This window comes from Oryctolagus cuniculus, chromosome 2, assembly GCF_051225735.1.
Source record: "Oryctolagus cuniculus isolate XC-2025 breed Fujian yellow rabbit chromosome 2, ASM5122573v1, whole genome shotgun sequence".
Lineage (NCBI taxonomy): Eukaryota > Metazoa > Chordata > Mammalia > Lagomorpha > Leporidae > Oryctolagus > Oryctolagus cuniculus.
Window position 1 is genome coordinate 197,933,622 of NC_142868.1, and position 17,662 is coordinate 197,951,283.

General features: G+C 60.6%; 2 long non-coding RNA genes across 12 annotated transcripts; one reads left to right on the forward strand and one right to left on the reverse strand.

The window, feature by feature from the left end:
- Positions 1-9,764: 9,764 nt before the first annotated feature.
- Positions 9,765-11,754, reverse strand: LOC138848838 (uncharacterized). Of its 6 annotated transcripts, none has more exons than XR_016230620.1 (3): positions 11,616-11,737; positions 11,093-11,261; positions 9,765-10,532 (listed from the first exon to the last, which is right to left on the reverse strand). It is a non-coding gene; the product is annotated as an uncharacterized LOC138848838 (long non-coding RNA). The 6 variants fall into 6 exon arrangements; XR_016230618.1 differs by lacking the exons at positions 11,093-11,261; positions 11,616-11,737 and adding an exon at positions 10,911-11,078 and having other exon boundaries at positions 9,765-10,137; positions 10,227-10,532; XR_016230621.1 differs by lacking the exon at positions 11,093-11,261 and having other exon boundaries at positions 11,616-11,754.
- LOC138848837 (uncharacterized) lies at positions 11,276-17,140 on the forward strand. 6 transcript variants are annotated; one of them, XR_016230616.1, is made up of 3 exons: positions 12,048-12,185; positions 12,405-12,501; positions 12,940-13,467. It is a non-coding gene; the product is annotated as an uncharacterized LOC138848837 (long non-coding RNA). The 6 variants fall into 6 exon arrangements; XR_016230613.1 differs by lacking the exon at positions 12,048-12,185 and adding an exon at positions 13,533-17,140 and having other exon boundaries at positions 12,380-12,501; positions 12,940-13,186; XR_011386971.2 differs by lacking the exons at positions 12,048-12,185; positions 12,405-12,501 and adding an exon at positions 11,276-11,531.
- The last annotated feature ends 522 nt before the right edge of the window (positions 17,141-17,662 follow it).

The window sequence follows — 17,662 nt, forward strand, 5'->3', positions numbered from 1 at the left end:
CCGCCGGCCGGCTCCCTGGGGGCTGCACAGGTGTTCCTTCAGCTAGATGTTCCCCTTAGATGTTCCTGGTGAATGCCGTCTCTCTCCTCCTTTATAGTCCTCCTCTGCCAATCCCAACTCGGCTGCCCACACGCCGAGTACGCTGCTCTCCTCCAATCAGTAGCAAGTCCTACAGTTTATTGGTTGAACTGGAGGCAGCTGTGCGGAAGCTGTTTCCTTCTCTCCCAGCGCCATATTGTGGGAGAGCAGATGCATAGAATAAGTCTTAATTCCAGTAACTCAGTCTAGTCCGAATTGCTCCCCACAGGCCACAGCAGCCAGAGCTGGGTCAATCCAAACCCAGGAGCCAGGAGCTTCTTCCGGGTCTCCCACACGGGTGCAGGGGCCCAAGCACTTGGAACATCTTCCACTGCTTTCCCAGGCTATAGCAGAGAGCTGGATTAGAAGTGGGGCAGCTAGGACCGAACTGGCACCAATTATGGGATGCTGCCATGGCAGGTGGGGGATGGGCCCACTGTGCCACTATGCTGGCCACCAACTCCAATTCGAAAGGCTCTTTTCAAGTTGCCTGCATGGTCGTTTTGCTCAAGGGAGTGCAGGCGGGAAAACAGCGCCGGCTCTCAAGAGGAGGATGGGCACGAGGACTGTTTCCACGGATCCACTGGCGTTGCGAAGGCCGAGGTAAGAACGGAGAGGAGAAATGTGCAGCAGGTGGAATTGGCAGGAGCCAGCGATTGACTCAGAGTGCAGAGGGAGGGAACAAGGGAGAGAGCGAGTGCATCCCAGGCTGGGTGGGAGCTTGGCGGTGCCTTCTGCGTGGGGAACAGGAGCAGAGGCGAGGTGTGGGGAGACCACGAGCTCCGCGTCCCCCAGGCGGTGGCCTCCACCAGGGAGCTGGGTGATGGAAGGGGCAGCTCAGCCCCAACACAGCGAAGCCCTGAGCAGGTGGGCAGTGCAAGGGGAGTGGGCAGAGGGGAGGAAGACGGGGCCGAAGGCAGGCACAGCAGCAAACAGAAGGAATCTGAGGAGCCCTCCAAGGGGTGGCCGGGGAGCAAGAGAGACCCTGGAAATGGGAGCCGCAGGAAGGAGGGGACATTGAGAGTGGCCCAGAGGCTGCCCAAAGGACCTTGGGGACTCAGGCTGTCTCCTGGAGCTGGCAGGGGTGAGTGGAGTGAACTCGGGGGCAGGCAATGGAGGCCCCGTGGACGAAGCCGACCTGGGGACAGTGAGCGTGGGCTTCCTCCGAAGGGCTTGAAGGGACAAGGAACGAGGGTGGCTCGAGACCTGAGCAGGTTGCAAGCCCAGAGAGGGGACAGTGTAGGTGGAGGGAGATGGCAGATAGAGGACTCGGTGAGGCAAGATCCTGGGAGAGGCCGCGGGGCTGGCCGAGGGCTGTCCTGGGGCTGCCGGGGACCCATGCAGAGTCAGTGTCGGGGCAGGGCAGGCTGGGGCAGGCTGCAGGGGCGCAGATGTGCATTCCAAGTAGAGTGTGGCCAGAGGGAGGTGGAGGTGGTGACGGCTCCAGGCAGGAGGGAGCCGGGAGGGCGCGGACTCTGGAACCCACCCGTGTTGGGCACTGGAAGTGGCGCCAGGGCAGCGTCTTCCCAGCAGTGGCGAGGGAGCATGGGGGGCACTGGACGCAAAGTGCTGTCCTCCCCTTCTCTCTCTCTTTCTTTCTTTCTTTCTTTTGACAGGCAGAGTGAACAGTGAGAGAGAGAGACAGAGAGAAAGGTCTTCCTTTTCCATTGGTTCACCCCCCAATGGCCGCTGTGTCCGGCGTGCTGTGGCCGGTGCACCGCGCTGATCTGAAGCCAGGTGCCAGGTGCTTCTCCTGGTCTCCCATGGGGTGCAGGGCCCAAGCACCTGGGCCATCCTTCACTGCACTCCCTGGCCACAGCAGAGAGCTGGCCTGGAAGAGGAGCAACCGAGACAGAATCCGGCACCCCGACCGGGACTAGAACTGGGGTGCCGGCGCCGCAGGCAGAGGATTAGTCTATTGAGCTGCAGCACTGGCCCCTCCCATTCGTGAGGGAGACACACACGTGGTGCAGGCAAAGGCAGGAGTGCCCACGACTGCAGGGCTCTCACCTGTGCCCGAGGCGTCCTCCAGGTTTGGGTAAGGTTGGTGTGACCGCTGTACCATTGCACGGATGGGGACGTTGAGGCCAGGGTGGTTAAAGACCAGAGTGGAGGGCCACAGTCCGTCAGAGCCAGCACACCCTGCCCTGGAGCTCGAGTCCCTTTGGCCCCGTTCCAAGGGAGGCAGGAAGTCCCTCGCAAATCTTTCAGGCTGCCTTTTCCCTCCTTTCTCTGCGGTCACGGCCAAGTTCCAGGACACTTGTGGGCGGGGCTGTGTTTAGGGTGGGGGTGTGTGGGTGTGCCGAGGGACTCAGGATGTGCACAGATGTCCTCTGCCTCCGTGGGTCCATCACCCGGCCACTCGGGCCTCGGCCACCGCCATGGCCTCCCTGCCTGACTGCGTGGTGTTCCGAGAGTAGAGTTCGGCTCCACATCCCTCTTGGGTGCCCCCCCTTTGCCCCTGGATGCCCCAGGTGCACCTGCTCTCTGGCTCGAGGCCTCACTGGGCCAAGGGGACGCCTGCCCGGGCTTTCCCTGGGGACAGCCTCCCTCGCCTCTGCCGTGGGAGTCTTTAACCACATGTGGGATTTCTGGCACACCCCTCTCCCTGGTGCCCCTTTAAGTCAGAGTTCCACAAAAGGTTTAGGCAAAGAGCAGGTCGGTTTGCCCTGTCTGGGGGAAGCCGGCGGCCTGGGAAGCTCAGTTTCTGCCGCGGTGGAGGGTTGGGCGGTCTGGACTCCCAGGAGGGTCCTGGGCAGAGGAAGGTTCTGAGGAGGCCCCGGTCCAGGCATGGGCACTCCTGGGAGTCACAGCAGACTTCGGCCTCCCTGGGGCTGTGGCCTGAGCCGAGAGAGCCGGCCGCCGTCTCAGCCACATGGAGCGGGCGCTGCAGGCCACCAGACAGAGCTGTGAATCCAGGGCCCCTCTTCATGCCCGGCTGATGTTCCAGAACCGGCGTGGAATCCAGGCCCCAAGGGGGCCAGCCCTCGCCCTGAGCGCTTGTGGGTTCTGCAGGAAGTTGTGGTCACCCAGAGCTTCCGGTTAGGCTGGGTCAGGTTCTTGTCCTGCTCTCCAGCTCATACCCAGCCTCCTCTGCAGTGTCTCCGAGTCCGGAAGCCGGGGCGCAGGCTGGGCGCTCTGTGCTGACAGCGTGGGCGGTGGTCCCCAGCTCCCACGCCTGACCTGACCTGTGGGCCTCGTGGGCCTGGAGACCCTGGCACTCTGGTCACTCCTGGGCCACGCTGCCCCTGCAGGCCTGGTTCCCGGCTGGTCCTGCCCCCTCTGCTGGACGCACTCCCTTCTTCATGCCACTGCCTACTGCAGCGCCTCCCCCACTCAACAGCGACCCCCTGGACCTCGGGGCCCAGATGGGGCAAAACCGTGATCCAGGGCGGGCGATGCCTTTGTATTATTCTCGCTATTACAGACATGGCCTTAATCTGCCTGTCTACCTACTGCCTACGTATCCACCTACCCACGTGGGTTACAGGTCACATTTAAAAAGACTGGAATTAACAACACCTGTGAACTGGAGTAAACCCCCTGCTGCCAAGCCGGAAAGCCAGAGCTTAGCCCAGCTCAGCCCTTGTCATCACCTCCCCACGCTCGTCTGCCAGCCTGAGCCCTGGGCGCAGCCTCTCTTTGCTCCCCTCTATGCCCTCTAAAACCTGCACGCTGGCTGTCACCCGTGTCTCTCATCTCGAGGAAGGCTCTCCCCACGCGCCATCTTTGAGGGTTGTTCTCAGTTCTCTTGTCGGCCCTACTGTCACCTGTCACTCCATTTCTTCTTCTTTTTTTTTAAGAGTTGTTTATTTTACTTGAAAGTCACAGTTACACAGGGAGAGGAGAGGCAGAGAGAGAGAGAGAGAGAGAGGTCTTCCATCCACAGGTTCATTCCCCAGATGGCTGCAATGGCCAGAGCTGTGCTGACCCGAAGCCAGGAGCCAGGAGCTTCCTCCAGGTCTCTCATGTGAGTGCAGGGGCCCAAGCACTTGGGCCATCTTCTACTGCTTTCCCAGGCCACAGCAGAGGGCTGGATCAGAAGTGGAGCAGCTGGGTTTTGAACCGGTGTCCATATGGGATGCCGGCACTGCAGGCGGCAGCCTTACTACGCCACAGCACCAGCCCCAGCGACTCCATTTATTCTGACTCTGAGGGGTCTCCACTCCTGTTTGCTTGTCCATTCTTTCGTCCACAGGCCTTTGAACAGTCCTGCCACACGTCTTTGTGTCCGTGTGTGGTTCTTCCTGGGTGTGTGCCTGCAAGTGCAGTCCCGGGCCAGCCCCCTGCAGGGCTGTGTAGCTGTTTCCAAAGCAGCTGAGGAATGCGCACTCCTACCACTGCTGGGTGAAGAGAACATGTGGGCCGCATCGGCTCCAGCACTGGGGCTCTTAGGCTTTTCCAAAAATGAACGTACTAGAGACGGAGCGAGACAGCACCTTCCCATCACCGGCTTAGTCCCCAAATGCCCGCAGCATCTGGGCCTGGCCGGGGACCGAAACTGGGAGCTGGGGATCAGCCAGGGTCTCCCCCGGGGGCGGCAGAAGCCACTCACTGGAGCCCTCACCACTGCCCCCCGGGATGGGCAGTAGCAGGAAGTGGGGACAGGGCTGGGGGAGCTGCACCACGGGGTGCGAGCGCCTGAACCTGAGCACCTGCCCCCACACACTCTCTGTTCCTCCCCTGGGGAGAAGGCGACACCTCCCTGTGTGCTCGTCCATTTCCGCTTCATCTCCGTGTCAAAATCCAGCTCATGGATGATTTCTCCCGGGAAGCCCTTAGCCAGCGTGTGTGTCCTGATTGCTGTTTGTTTTTTTTTTTAAACATTTTAGTTGTGCCTACTTATGGGGAACACTATATAGGCAACCCAATACATGGACTGTAATAACATACAATGATCGAATCAATGGACTTAGCAACATTTATCCTTTCTATGTGTCGGGAATTTTCACATGATCTTTTCTAGCTGTGTTGAAATCTGTGCTAACTGTGGCCCATGAACCCTGGAGCTCCCTCTAGCTCGCTCTGTTCTGCTGTCCGTCATCTCACCTACAAGTATATTTTCCCAAAGTTGTGTCTGGCCAACCTATCACTTCCAAGCCTCTCCAAGGAATATGAACGGCAAAAAGATCCAGCCTCCTTGTTTGAAACATTGATGATTAAAGAGTTTGATAACAAAAAAAGGGTTTGATAATATGTATCTCAGCAGGTGTTTGGGACAGAGTTAAGACACAGTTTTGGGGCCAGCTCTGTGGTGCAGCAGGTTAAAGCCCTGGCCTGAAGTGCGGGCATCCCATATGGGTGCCGGTTCAAGTCTGGCTGCTCCTCTTCCGATCCAGCTCTCTGCTATGGCCTGGGAAAGCAGTGGAAGACAGGTTCTTGGGCCCCTGCACCCTCGTGGGAGACCTGGAAGAAGCTCCTGGCTCCTGGCTTTGGATTGGCTCAGCTCTGGCCGTTGTGGCCATCTGGGGAGTGAACCAGTGGATGGAAGACCTCTCTCTGTCTTTCAAATAAATAAAATAATTCTTTTTTTTAAAAAAAAAGACACAGCTTGAGGGCCAGCACTGTGGCATAGCAGGATAAGTCTGTGCCTGTGGTGCCGGTATCCCATATGGGCACCGGTTCGTATTCTGTTCTGATCCAGCTCCTTGCTGATGGCCTGGGAAGGCAGTGAAAGATGGCCCAGGTTCTTGGGCCCCTGCACCCACGTGAGAGACCTGGAAAAAGCTCCTGGCTCCTGGCTTCAGATCAGCACAGCTCTGGTTGTTGCGGTCATTTGGGAAATGAACCAGCGGATGGGAGACTTTTCTCTCTGCCTCTCCTTCTCTCTAACTGTACCTTTCCCTCGCAAATAAATTTTAAAAAAATCTTAAAAAAAAAAAAAAAAAAAAAAAGACAGCCTGGAACTCCTCTCTCCTTCCCGGCCTCTCAGAACCCCTGTTCCTGCTTCTTTGATGAGATCAACATTTTCTTGTTGAATGAGAGGCAGTTTCCATGGCTGCGTGGCTGTTTAATGCCTCCCGCCCCCACCCCCGGGCGTCTCCACACCTGGGCACCTGGGCCTGTCAGGGGCCAGCACAGCGTGTGGACCCAGCAGATCCTTCTGCCAATGACCGATGTTTGAATGAAACAGAATTGTGGTTTATCTGGATCAGGCAGGTCAGAGGGCTTGTGAGAGGCAGACGGCCGAGCCCCAGGGACTGGGCCAGGAGGCCGGGTGGGGTTGCGTGGGCTTGGCTGGGGAGACCCTAGCAAGCCGCACTCAGAAGCCCTTCGGCAGCAGCTGTGTAGGGGCAGGACTGCCCAGCAGCCGGGGCCTCTGGGGCAGGCACAGCCATCGCTTCTGTCCGAAGGGGTCACGTCAGAGGCTGGTTTGGAGTCCTGCTCTGGTCATGTTCTGCCCTCGGGGGGCCCTGAGGGATGCTGGACTCAGCTCCTGCATGCTGGGAGCCGTCGGGCAGGAGGTGGGGGGACTTCCAGTGAATTCTGATACACAGCTATAGGCACATGTTACCACCCAGTAAGCCAACACACCCCACGCGCCACAAGACACTGTGAGCTATGACTCCCCGCCGTGCTGGGCTGCAGTGGGCGGCTTGGCTGGGCAGGGGTACGGGCCACTCTAGCTCAGTGAAGCCTAGGAAGAGCTTGGTCCACAGCAGGAAGAAGCAAGGGCTGGGCCAGGACGCCAGCGCTCCACCACGCCGGCCTCTGGGCTAGCTGCAGGCTTTCCTGTCCAGAGTGCGTGTATCCACGGGGCACAGTCGCTGTCCTGAGCCTTCCAGACCTTAGGCTGTGATAGACACAGGTGCAGGAGCAGGAGGGCCCTGTAAATCCCCAGTCCCCTGTGGGTGTCTGAGGGTCTTCTGTCCGGCCCTCGCTTCTCCTGCCTTCTCCCTAGAACGCTGCTAACCGTTGTCCAGGCCTTGGAGGTCGATATAAACTTCCGTTTTTTTTTGACAGGCAAAGTGGACAGTGAGAGAGAGAGAGACAGAGAGAAAGGTCTTCCTTTTGCCATTGGTTCATCCTCCAATGGCCTCCGCGGCTGGCGCACTGCAGCTGGTGCACCTCGCTGATCTGATGGCAGGAGCCAGGTGCTTCTCCTGGTCTCCCATGGGGTGCAGGGCCCAAGGACTTGGGCCATCCTCCACTGCACTCCCGGGCCACAGCAGAGAGCTGGACTGGAAGAGGAGCAACCGGGACAGAATCTGGTGCCCCGACCGGGACTAGAACCCGGTGTGCCGGTGCCGCAAGGCGGAGGATTAGCCTAGTGAGCCGCGGCGCCGGCTGGCTTTAGCATTTTCCTTAGCACGTTTGCATCCGTTATCCCACGAGACGGTCCTGGCACCAAGTTTCCTGGTGCGTCCCTGGTCTGCGCTGTCTGCCTTGGAGCCGATTTCTGTTGTCTCCTCCACGACCCCATCCCTCCCCAGTCGTGAGGACGACACCCTACCCTCCAGCCGTGCGGGTGCTGGAACCACCTTCCCTGCACAGTGAGACGGGACCCAGGGCCCCACGGACATGGAAGCCATCGGGCACACGCCCCGGGGACCCGCCGCGTCACCTCTGGCTCTCAGCTCCACCAGTCTAATCCAGGAACGCCTCCTAACTCCCCCTGCACTGAACGGGTATTGTGGTACCCTGAGGCCTGAGCCTGCGGGGCGCCCCCAGCCAGCTGCTGTGACAGCGGCCACGCAGGGCCTGGGGCACTCCCTCTGAGCCTTGGGAGGGAGACAGAGCCACCTCTGCTATTGGCCAGTAGGTGGCCTTGGCTGCACGTCCCCACTCCTCGCTCTCCTGCCTCCTTAAGGGGGCGACACCAGAGCGGCCATTTGGTGAATCTCCACGGCACGCTGGGCAGCCACCTTGATGACCTTGAATTCAGAGAAAGGAACCTGTGACCGGCAAGCACCTTGCCTGGTTCCCACGGCAGCAGTCCGGGACCGCGTCCCCTCCTGGGCCCTGTCTGTCCCATTACCAGGCAGGGGTGAAGGTTAGGGAGGTTTTATTCTACCACCAGAGGCCCAGAACCAGGCGGGAGCCAGCAGGTTCCGGACAGAAGGGGCTAAATGGGCTGCACGAGGGGCTGCGCCTGCGCCTCCCGGGCTCTCTCACCGTGCTGACACCGCGCGGACCGGGTGTGCAGGCCACCTGTCCCCGTGCTAACTGGGGCCTGCCGGCGTGCTTATGGAGAACAGCCTGCCCTGCCTCTCATCTCCGAGGGGCTGATCTTGTCTGGCAAGCAGGCTCCCAGCTGTGCAGCCGGGCTCTCAGAGCCGAACAAAGGGCAGGAAATTGTCCAGGAAACCGATGCAGACGGCAGCCACTCGGGTCTGACGTGTGTGAGCTCCCTGCGCCAGAACCGGGCCTTCTTGCCGGAAGACTCTGAGTGATGTGCTGGGGAGAACGGCCGCCTGCGTGTTTTTCTTCCTGTGCTTAACCCCATGGGCGCCCCCTCATCTTTGGTCTTTCCCCTGTCACCCTGGGCCAGGTGCGCTGCACACACAGGTGTCTGGGAAGTGGGGGAGATTCTGGAGCACCTCCCTGCCCCACACCTTGGCCCACCGTGCCCACACCCAGGGCCCCCCTTTCCCTTCCTGGCGGCCCCCTGCCCTGGAGAGCCCCCGGCTAATCCCTGCGGGGATTACCCAGCCCGGGCCCTGGCGGTTCAGTAAAAACGATGCTTCTTGCATTCTGCAACACTTGGCTTGCGGTGAGCTCGTCTGATCCTCCCACAGCCCTGCACGCCGGGCATTAGCGTCGCTGTGGGCGGGAGGTAGGATGGAGAAGAGAGAAAACGGGTTTATCCCAGGTCACCAGGCCGGCGAGCCCAGGGCCAGCACCGGCCGTGAGGCAGCTGTGACATCCTTTTCCTGCCTGCTTGGCTTCGTCCCTCTCTGTGACCATAGCCCAGAGGCTTCCAAAAAGCACCCAGGACCCGACAGAGTGAGCTGTGAGTGGAGGACTTCTCAGGGGAGGTGGCTTGGGGTGTGTGGGGCCTTTCGGGAGCTGGCCAAGTCGCTCCTGCCAGCAGCAGAGCTGGGCTGGAGGCCTGGTGTCACAGCCTCCCCAAGCCAGATACGGGCTCCCCACAGGGGCCCCTGGGGTGGGGGAGTCACTGGAGACACAGGTGGGAAACCAAGCAAGCTGGGTGCTGGGTGCTGGGTGGCGGGGGTGGGCCCGGCAGCAGCGAGTGGAGCAGTTAGGATGGTGTCTTCCAGGGCTGCGATGCCGTGTGGCGATGGCCGAGCGTGGCTGAGCTCCTGCAGTCAGGACTGGCGAGCACGTTCGATAAGTGTCCCAGAGGTCTTGGCGAACCACGAAGTCTTCCCACGCTGTGGGGGGATGGGGCGGGGAGATTGCCCAAGGGCCTAGGTGACAGGGCAGCGGCCTCGCCTGCCGCCGCCCGCCACATCCCGGAGTCACCGCCCGGAGCGTCCCGACTGGCTGCCGCTCTGGTCCCAGCCTTCCTCAGCTGCACAGAGCCCCTGGGGACCCCTGTCTGGGGCTGAGCTGCTCGCCACCCCCACCTCCTCTCCTTGCTTTTTCCCATCTGTGGCCTCTGGTAGGGAGTCGGCATTGCCCACTCACCCCGTGCTGGACATGGTGAGGGCTTGGCCAAGCCATGGAACCTGTGTGATTTTCCTGCTAAACCTGTTTCTCGCGGTCACTCCGTCTCTCCAAGATGACAGCATTTTTTTTAATTTAAAGATTTATTTATTTGAGAGTCAGAGTTACACACACACACACACGCACACACACACACAGGTCTTCTGTCTGCTGCTTCACTCCCCAGATGGCCACACAGGCCAGGGCTGGGCCAGAAGCCTTATCCGGGTCTGCCTGGTGGGTGCAGGGGCCCCAGCACTTGAGCCATCTTCTGCTGCTTTCCCAGGCGTGTTAGTAGCGAGCTGGATCGGAAGTGGAGCAGCTGGGACTCGAACCGGCGCCCAGACGGGATGCTGGTGTCCTAAGCAGCGGCTTTACCCTCTGTGCCACAGCGCCGGCTCCCACAACTTCTCTGTGTCCTCTGACTCCTCTCTTCCAAAGCCGAAGACCCTGGAAGTCACAACAGTGCTTTGCAAACTTCCAGTTTCACGCAGGTGTTGGTTCTTTCTATGCCCGCCTGTAGCTGAGCTGCTTCTCACCTCTTCCTGCCACACCGTGGGATTCTGGGATGGTTCAAGTCATCGCAAAACAGTAAACTGAAGTGGAAGGGACAAGCAACACAGAATTACGATGCGAGAGCTAACATATCCTAGAAAATTGCTGTGTGCCCTGCTCAGGGACCAGCTGCCCGGAGAGCTCATGTGACGCTCATGTGTTTGGGATTGGGGACTTGTCATTCATTCATTCATTCATTCATTTGTTCAGCAGGTGTTGGGTGTTGCCAATGCGCTGGACAGGGTCAGCCCTGTGGATGCAGGGGTTGGACCAGAGCAGGCCTCAGTGTTCTGGGGAGAGAAGGGGGGGTCACAGGTCAGGAGCGACCCTGGTGTTGCTCCGGGGATGGGCCGGGCACTGCACAGGTGACAAGGCTCCTCCCCTGCTTCCCGGTCTCTAAATCAGCGGCTCCGCCTCCCCGCTCCCCCTCCTCCCCCCACTGCCTCTGTAAGCCTAAGGCTCTTTCAGAGTCCAATTTCTCAGGAACAAAAAGAAACAAAGCAATCCCTGACACTCCCCAGCTCCCCCCAACCCCGTGGGGGGATGTCTATCTTTCACATGACAATGTCAGGCCCCTCCTGCTCTGTTCCACAGCCTCCTGCACACACCCCCCCACCCCTGCCGCCACTGGACAGCGCACAGTGGCCACGTGGGCCCTCAGCTTTGACCTTCACCCCTCCTTGGTCTCGTCCCTGTCTCCATCTGGGATGAGCCGCGCCGGCCACGGCCCCGCCTGGCCATATGGCCTCTGCGTCTCCCTGCCTGGCGAGCGCACCAGGGCGAGCCCTCTAGACCTGCCCGGCTTTTCCCCACATGCTCCGCCTGCACCACGGGCCCTCCCTGCAAGCACCTGGGGCCATGGAGTGCCGCCTGCATTTCCGGTTGCCCACCCGGCGTGGTGTCGGGTCTCCCCAGAGCTTCTGGAAATAAACATGGCCTCAGAAGGGTTTGCAGGGCAGGCACACCCATGAGCTCGCCTGGCCCCAGGATGGTAGAGGCTCCTTGTTAAAAGGCAAGACCTGTTTACATTTCAAATAAACTTTTTATTGCAGAATAGTTAGAAATTTACAAGATCGCCAAGTAGTACAAAGAGTCCCCGGTGTTCCACACCCGCCTTCCTGCTTGTAACATCTTAGGTGCGGGGCAGTCTGCTCCCGTCGTTAACCCTCCTATCAGCGCGCTGCACTGGGCACAGGGTCTGTCAACACCCAGCGGCTCCTGATGTCCCCTCGGTGCCAGGCACAGGGGGGGCCATCGCATGGCCGCAGGGAATGGCCACAGTAACCCTGGTGAGTGGGAGTCCCAATTTCTCTCTGCATGTGGGGCACACCAGGTGCACTGGGGTAAGCGGATCACCTGGGGGCATACTAGACCTGGCCCAGGAGGTGGCCTGCGGCTCTGGTGTCCGCCTCGGGCTGCCATCACCAGCACCGGTGCGGGTCCGAGGATTCACGGCGCGCTCCCTCCAGGCTCCGAAGTGCCAGCAGCTGCCGCCTTTTCCACCGGCTGATCTGAGGGCTGGGCGGGAACCGCATCTCCTGTCGTCTCTGACAGTCCCCGGCTGTGGGGCATCTCCACTCCCGGCCTCAGTGTTCTCACCTGCAGCGTGGGCGGGATAGTTTGTACACGCACCCAGCTGGTCACCGTCAGGGCCGGCGGGACGGCCCATGGGGCAGCACCTGGTCAGCCGCAGATCCGGGCAAGACGAAGGCTGAGGGAGCGGCTGCCAATTAGGATCCGTAGCCCTGGTGGGCGGCAGCAGTGGTGGGCAGGCTGGGCGCAGACCACAGCGAGCAGAAGTCACAGGGCGCGGAGAGGAAGAGGCAGGCGAGGTCACTCCGGCGTGAGGGAGACTTGGGCTCGTGGCAAGGGTTCCAGGTGCTCAAGACGAATCAATGACACCCAAAACCCAAGCACAAGCCCCCGGCTGCGTGGGGACCCAGGTACAGGCAGCACAGTTCACGGAGGGCATGACCTCCCTCCCGGCACGGCTTATGTGGGCGGATCTGGGGGACGGGGACCCAGCGGTCTCTTCCCCAGGCCGTGGGTCTCGGGGTGGAGGCTTCCAAATCCCAGAGGGGCTTGCAGGGTAGCCCCTGGGAGGAGATGTGGTGACGTGGCCAGGAGGCCCCGGGCTCCATCCACACCGGCTCTACCGCCAGGCAGGAGCTGCTGAACGGTGTCCATGTGGCAAAGCCGCCAGAGGAGGGCTCTGCGGAGGAACCGGTGACACTCGGCCAGAGCCCAGGCTGATGCCAGGTGAGGACGTGACCGTGAAGACCAAGGCTTCAGCACCGTGCCGTTGTCACCACCATCACCCCTGGAACTTTCCAGAGCCCAGAGGAAAGAGGGAAGGGTTCTGGTGTGACGGAGGCGTGACTGCTGGTAAAACAGAGGACTGAGCCCTGTCGCTTGCAAAGTCGTGTCTGATTTCTGAGTCGCGCCGCCTCGCTAGGACTTCTTGGCTGTAGGTTCCAATCACGTGATGGACAGAGAGGGTCTCTGCAGTGCCCCAGGCCGCTCTCAGTGTGTTCACAGCCCGAGGCATTTAAAGCAGCCGCCCGAAAGCTACAGAGCTAACGCACAGGTGCCTCGTGGCATACACTTGCTAGCTAAGCCTTGGTGAGGGCTGTGGGGACTGTGTGCTGCTTCCCTGGCTTTTCATAATTAAGGGAGACGTCTTTGCTTCCCCGACAGAAACACCTTTCTTTCCCCGTCCCCGGCCTCTCCCTGGAATCATTGTCTTCCTGGCGGAGCGCTGGCGCCAAGAACACCTGCCACCTGCCACTGCCACACCTGTGCGGGTCTCCAGCTGGGGCAGACTCTGCTGCAGCCAAGGATTCTGCTGACATCAACGTCTGGGGAACCGGGCACACGGCAGGAGAACCGGGGACAGTGGAGCCCTGGCTGAACTTGAGCTGGAAAACACGAGTGGTCGCACAAGGTGGGTCTGCAGCCGGCCAGACGAGGCAAAGCCAAGGTCAAGAGCACGCTGGCTGTGGAAGACGGCTGCAGACATGGCCGTCTGTGTTCTGCCACATGGGGGTGTGCCGTGGGCAAGGCACTGCACCTCTGAGTCTGTGTCGTCGCCTTTGAGAGGGACACAGACAGCATCCCCCTGGTGGTGCCGTGGCCAGGGTTAGGCACGCTGCCATTTAAGGGCATAGGACTGTCAAGGGCTGGGCCAACTTTATTTTCTGTGATTATAGGGCTGCGGTGTGAAATCCTTTAGGGGTATGTGTCTGTTACTGCTTTATAATTGTGTGTGTGTATGTGTGTGTGTTTTACAGGCAGAGTGGACAGTGAGAAAGAGAGACAGAGAGAAAGGTCTTCCTTTGCCATTGGTTCACCCTCCAATGGCCGGTACACCGCGCTGATCCGAAGGCAGGAGCCAGGTGCTTCTCCTGGTCTCCCATGGGGTGCAGGGCCCAAGCACTTGGGCCATCCTCCACTGCACTCCCGGGCCACAGCAGAGAGCTGGCCTGGAAGAGGAGCAACCGGGACAGAATCCGGCGCCCTGCCAGGACTAGAACCCGGTGTGCTGGTGCCGCAAGGTGGAAGATTAGCCTATTGAGCCGTGGCGCCGGCCTATAATTGTTTTTAATTAAAAGATGATTTACTTGAGGCAGAGAAAGAGAGAGAGAGAGATTGATCGATCTTCCATTTGCTGGTTCACTCCCCGAGTGCCTGCTGGACTCTAAGGCTGGGCAGGACTGAAGCCAGAAGCCCGGCACTCAGTCCAGGTCTTCCGTGGGGGTGGCAGGGGCCCAGCCGCTGGAGCCATCCTGCTGCTTGGGGTCTGCATTGGCGGGCAGCTGGAGTCAGGAGCGGGAGGTGGGTATCGAACCCGGGCACTCTGCTGTAGGACCTGGGCATCTTAAGGGTGTGACCAGCGCCCACCCCCACTGCTAGCCCCTTAGGAGGCCCTCCAGAAGAAGATACTGGGGGGAGAGGGGGCACTGCAGATGCTGGTCCCAGTGTCTCATTCATGTAGAAAAGGGCATCTTGTTTCCAGTGGTCTTCAAGCTTTGGCTTTTCTCCCATTCGTCCATTCAACACACATTTTTCACTGGCCTGGGACCACTGAGCCAGACCCAGACCCTGAAACCCACCCGGTTCCCCCCAGGAGGCCCGCGAGGGGGCCCAGGCCAGGCTTGGCTAGCGGCTCAGCTGGTGCACGGGCAGCACACGGGGCCAGGAAGCCAGCACTGCCTGGAGCAGCCAAGAGGGGCCTGCGACCAGCACGGAGCCCGAGGTGGGGAGCCAGCCACAGGTGGAGCCCTTGGGTTGTGCTCGGCGCCTGCGGCGAGAGACCGCACCGAGGGTGAGGCCGGTGTGGCAGGTGGGGACTTGCCAGCAGAGAGCATGATGGGAGCCGGGCCCCGGCTGAGGCACAAAGGCTGGGCCCAGCCCAGGCCGCAGTCCTGTGGCGAGTCCTCCTCGGACTCTGCGGGCAGATCTCCAGCCTCGCACGTCCTGGTGAGCCTGTGCCCTGGCTGCAGCCCACCCACCGCCCCTCTGCTTAGCGCCAGGCACGGGGCTCACTGCTCTAGCCCTGCACGCCCGGCACTGCGTGGTCACCGTCCACGCTGACCTTCTCCACCGTCCACCTCCCGGGCACAGGCGCTACGTCACTTTTCCTCTCTTCACGTCAGACGTCTCTGGGTCTCGCCCCGTGGATGTTTGAGTGAATGAAGGAATGCGCACAGGCCCTTTCTGCCTGACAAGTTACCGTAGGCAGCCTGTCGCCGTGTCTGCTGTCCTTGTTGCTCGGGCACCTTCTGAACGGTTGGAAGCCTTGCTGGCCGTCCAAGAACATTCGTGGGGCCGGTGGAGACATCGGCCCCAGGCCCCACAGCGCAGCGGGCAGCCTCAGTTGGAAGCCAGATCCATCAGCAAGTCTCAGGACGCTCTCTCTCTCTCTCTCCCTCTCCCTCTCTCTCTCTCTCTCTCTCTCACACACACACACACACACACACGGGCACAGGGGCCGGGCGTGAGTGAGTGCAGAGGGCTGTACTATGAATAGTAGCGGTCCTGCCCTTTCTCTAACAGCCTCCCGCTGTGGCCCTGCCATTCCTGACACTGAGTGTCCCCTGGCTCTGCTGACCGCGGCGTCGCTGTCCTGGAACTGTCCCAGGGCTGCCGGGCAGGCTGGAGTCCCAGTTCGGGAAGAGTCCCTGGGGGTGTCTGCCTCCCCCACCCCACCCAGTGCCCCCTGCCCCTGCCGGGCTCTTCCACATCTGTGTCTGAAACAGGGGCACTGGATTCTGCCTTAGCTCCTCCGACAGTCCCTCCTGCCCTAGATGAAATGGGTGTGGTGCATTTGGCCCCTGGCACGCAGCCCATGCCCAGCCTCACCCACACCCCTCCCTGCCAGCCAGGCTAGCCCCACGCGGCCGCACCTGTTCTGGGCAGTGCCCGGCCCCGCCCTGAATTCCGACCTCCGCCTCCACACCCCTCTGCCTGGCACCTCCCGAGTTGCCCCGGCTCCCTGCCTTGGACCTGAAGACCCCATCTGCCAGTGAAGCCCGGGCCCCTCCCCAGAGGGGGTGGGGCTCACCTCGGGAGGCTGAGAGCGGTCAGCCCTGTGGCCTGGCCTGGCCAACCTCCTGGGCAGGTGGCTCAGCCTCCACCCCTCCCCACGCTGAGTCACAGTCCTTTTCCAGTGTCCAACTCTGCCGAAGGCCTGAGTGTGGCAGGCACCTCTGATACAGAGGAGGCCACTCCGGGTGGCTGGCGATGGACTGGACACCTCACGGATCTTTCCTGCCCGTCAGTTTTACCACAATCTAGGCTGTTCCAGACTCGGCAAATACAGGAGCCTCCAGCGGCACACGTCTGTGAGCCCCCGCCCCCCTTCCTCACGTCAGAGGTGGCTCTCTAGGGACCTGATGGCGCCGCACCTGCTGGCATCGCCCCGACTCGTTCCCCCCTGTGAAGGTGGGCACAGCACAACACCCAGGCCAGCGGCTCTGAGCCCCGCACGAGGGCATCTGCCTCCTTCCGGCCCCTGGGGCCTCCCCACAGGGTGGTAGAGCAGAGGCCACCCGTGTCCCAGCCTCGCTTGCACTGGGGGCCTTGGGGCGACTGTTTGTGTTTTTGCTTCCTGGCCGATCGGCAGCCGCTCCCGCCTCTGGCGCGGGGAGGCAGGTTCAGCTGAGGATTCTGACCACGGCTGCCTTCCTCCCGGGATTATCAGGCAGGCTGGGCTGCACGGCCTTGCTTCCGGCCCTTTCAGCGGTCACCCCTGCTGGGCCGGGCGTGGGGTGGGGAGAGGCTGAGACACTGCAGGGTGGTCTCAGGGCCGCGGGGTGGGGCTGGCTGACGTCCACGGGCACAGATTCAGCCCACAGAGCTCAGAGAGGCAGGAGTGACGGGGACAGAAGTGCTCGGTGGCCGGCAGTGGGCACCCGCACCTGCGGGCCTGCCTGTCGCGGGCACGAGACGCACCCAGGGCAGAGGCAGCACCATGCGGTCCTCATCGCTCGTAACTGCCTGACTCCAGAGAGGACCGGAGGGCTGTCCAGAGGAGTCTCCCGTTCCAAAACCACCTCAGGCAGTTTCCTGTGTCTTAGTTTTGGAATTTGTCCAAAGTCTACATCCTGTGCTTTAGCTCCTCCAGGTTTGCTTTTATACAAAGACAGGATTCTAAAACGCAGGCCAGCTAATTTACTGATTTCACCCCAAGTCTTTGCGTCAAACTGACCTGTCGGGAAGACACAGCACTGCCATTCTCTGGCCCATCCCCAGGCTCCCCCAGAGCTGCAGGTAGCACAGTGTGAGAGGGAGGAAAACGCATCCAAGGCGTCTTCAAAGAGTGCACGGAAAACATGTAGCAGTTAAAAACTGTGTGTTTCAAATGTTTTTTGCACCAAAATAAATGTCTTTCAATTCAGTTTTTTCATGAGTTTTTTAAAAAATTATTTATTTATGGAACGGCAGACAGAGAGGGAGAGAACAGAGGAAGAGAAATCTTCCTTCTGATGGTTCACTCTCCAAATGGCCGCAAAGGTTGGGGCTGGATCAGGCCAAAGCCAGGAGCTGAGAACTCCATCCGGGTCTCCCACGAGGGTGCAGGGCCCAAGGACCCGGGCCATCCTCCACTGCTCTCCCAGGCCATGCAGGGAGCTGGATTGAAAGCAGAGCTGCTGTGGGATGGTGGTGTTGCAGGCGGCTTAGCCCTCTGCAGCACAACAGTGGCCACTCCGCGAACTTTTAGAAGCCCCTGCATATTTTTATTTCTTTAGAATTTGCCTGATAGTCACGTGACTGCACCTGCTTCTCTGGGCTTTCCGGGCCACACCAACCTACTATGAGATTTTGTGCACCCGCCCCAGGACCCCAGTTCCCTTGCCCCCTGCTGCCACCGTTTACTCTCACACTTAAAGCGGAAGTCTCAGAGCTCGGTGTGAGTGCG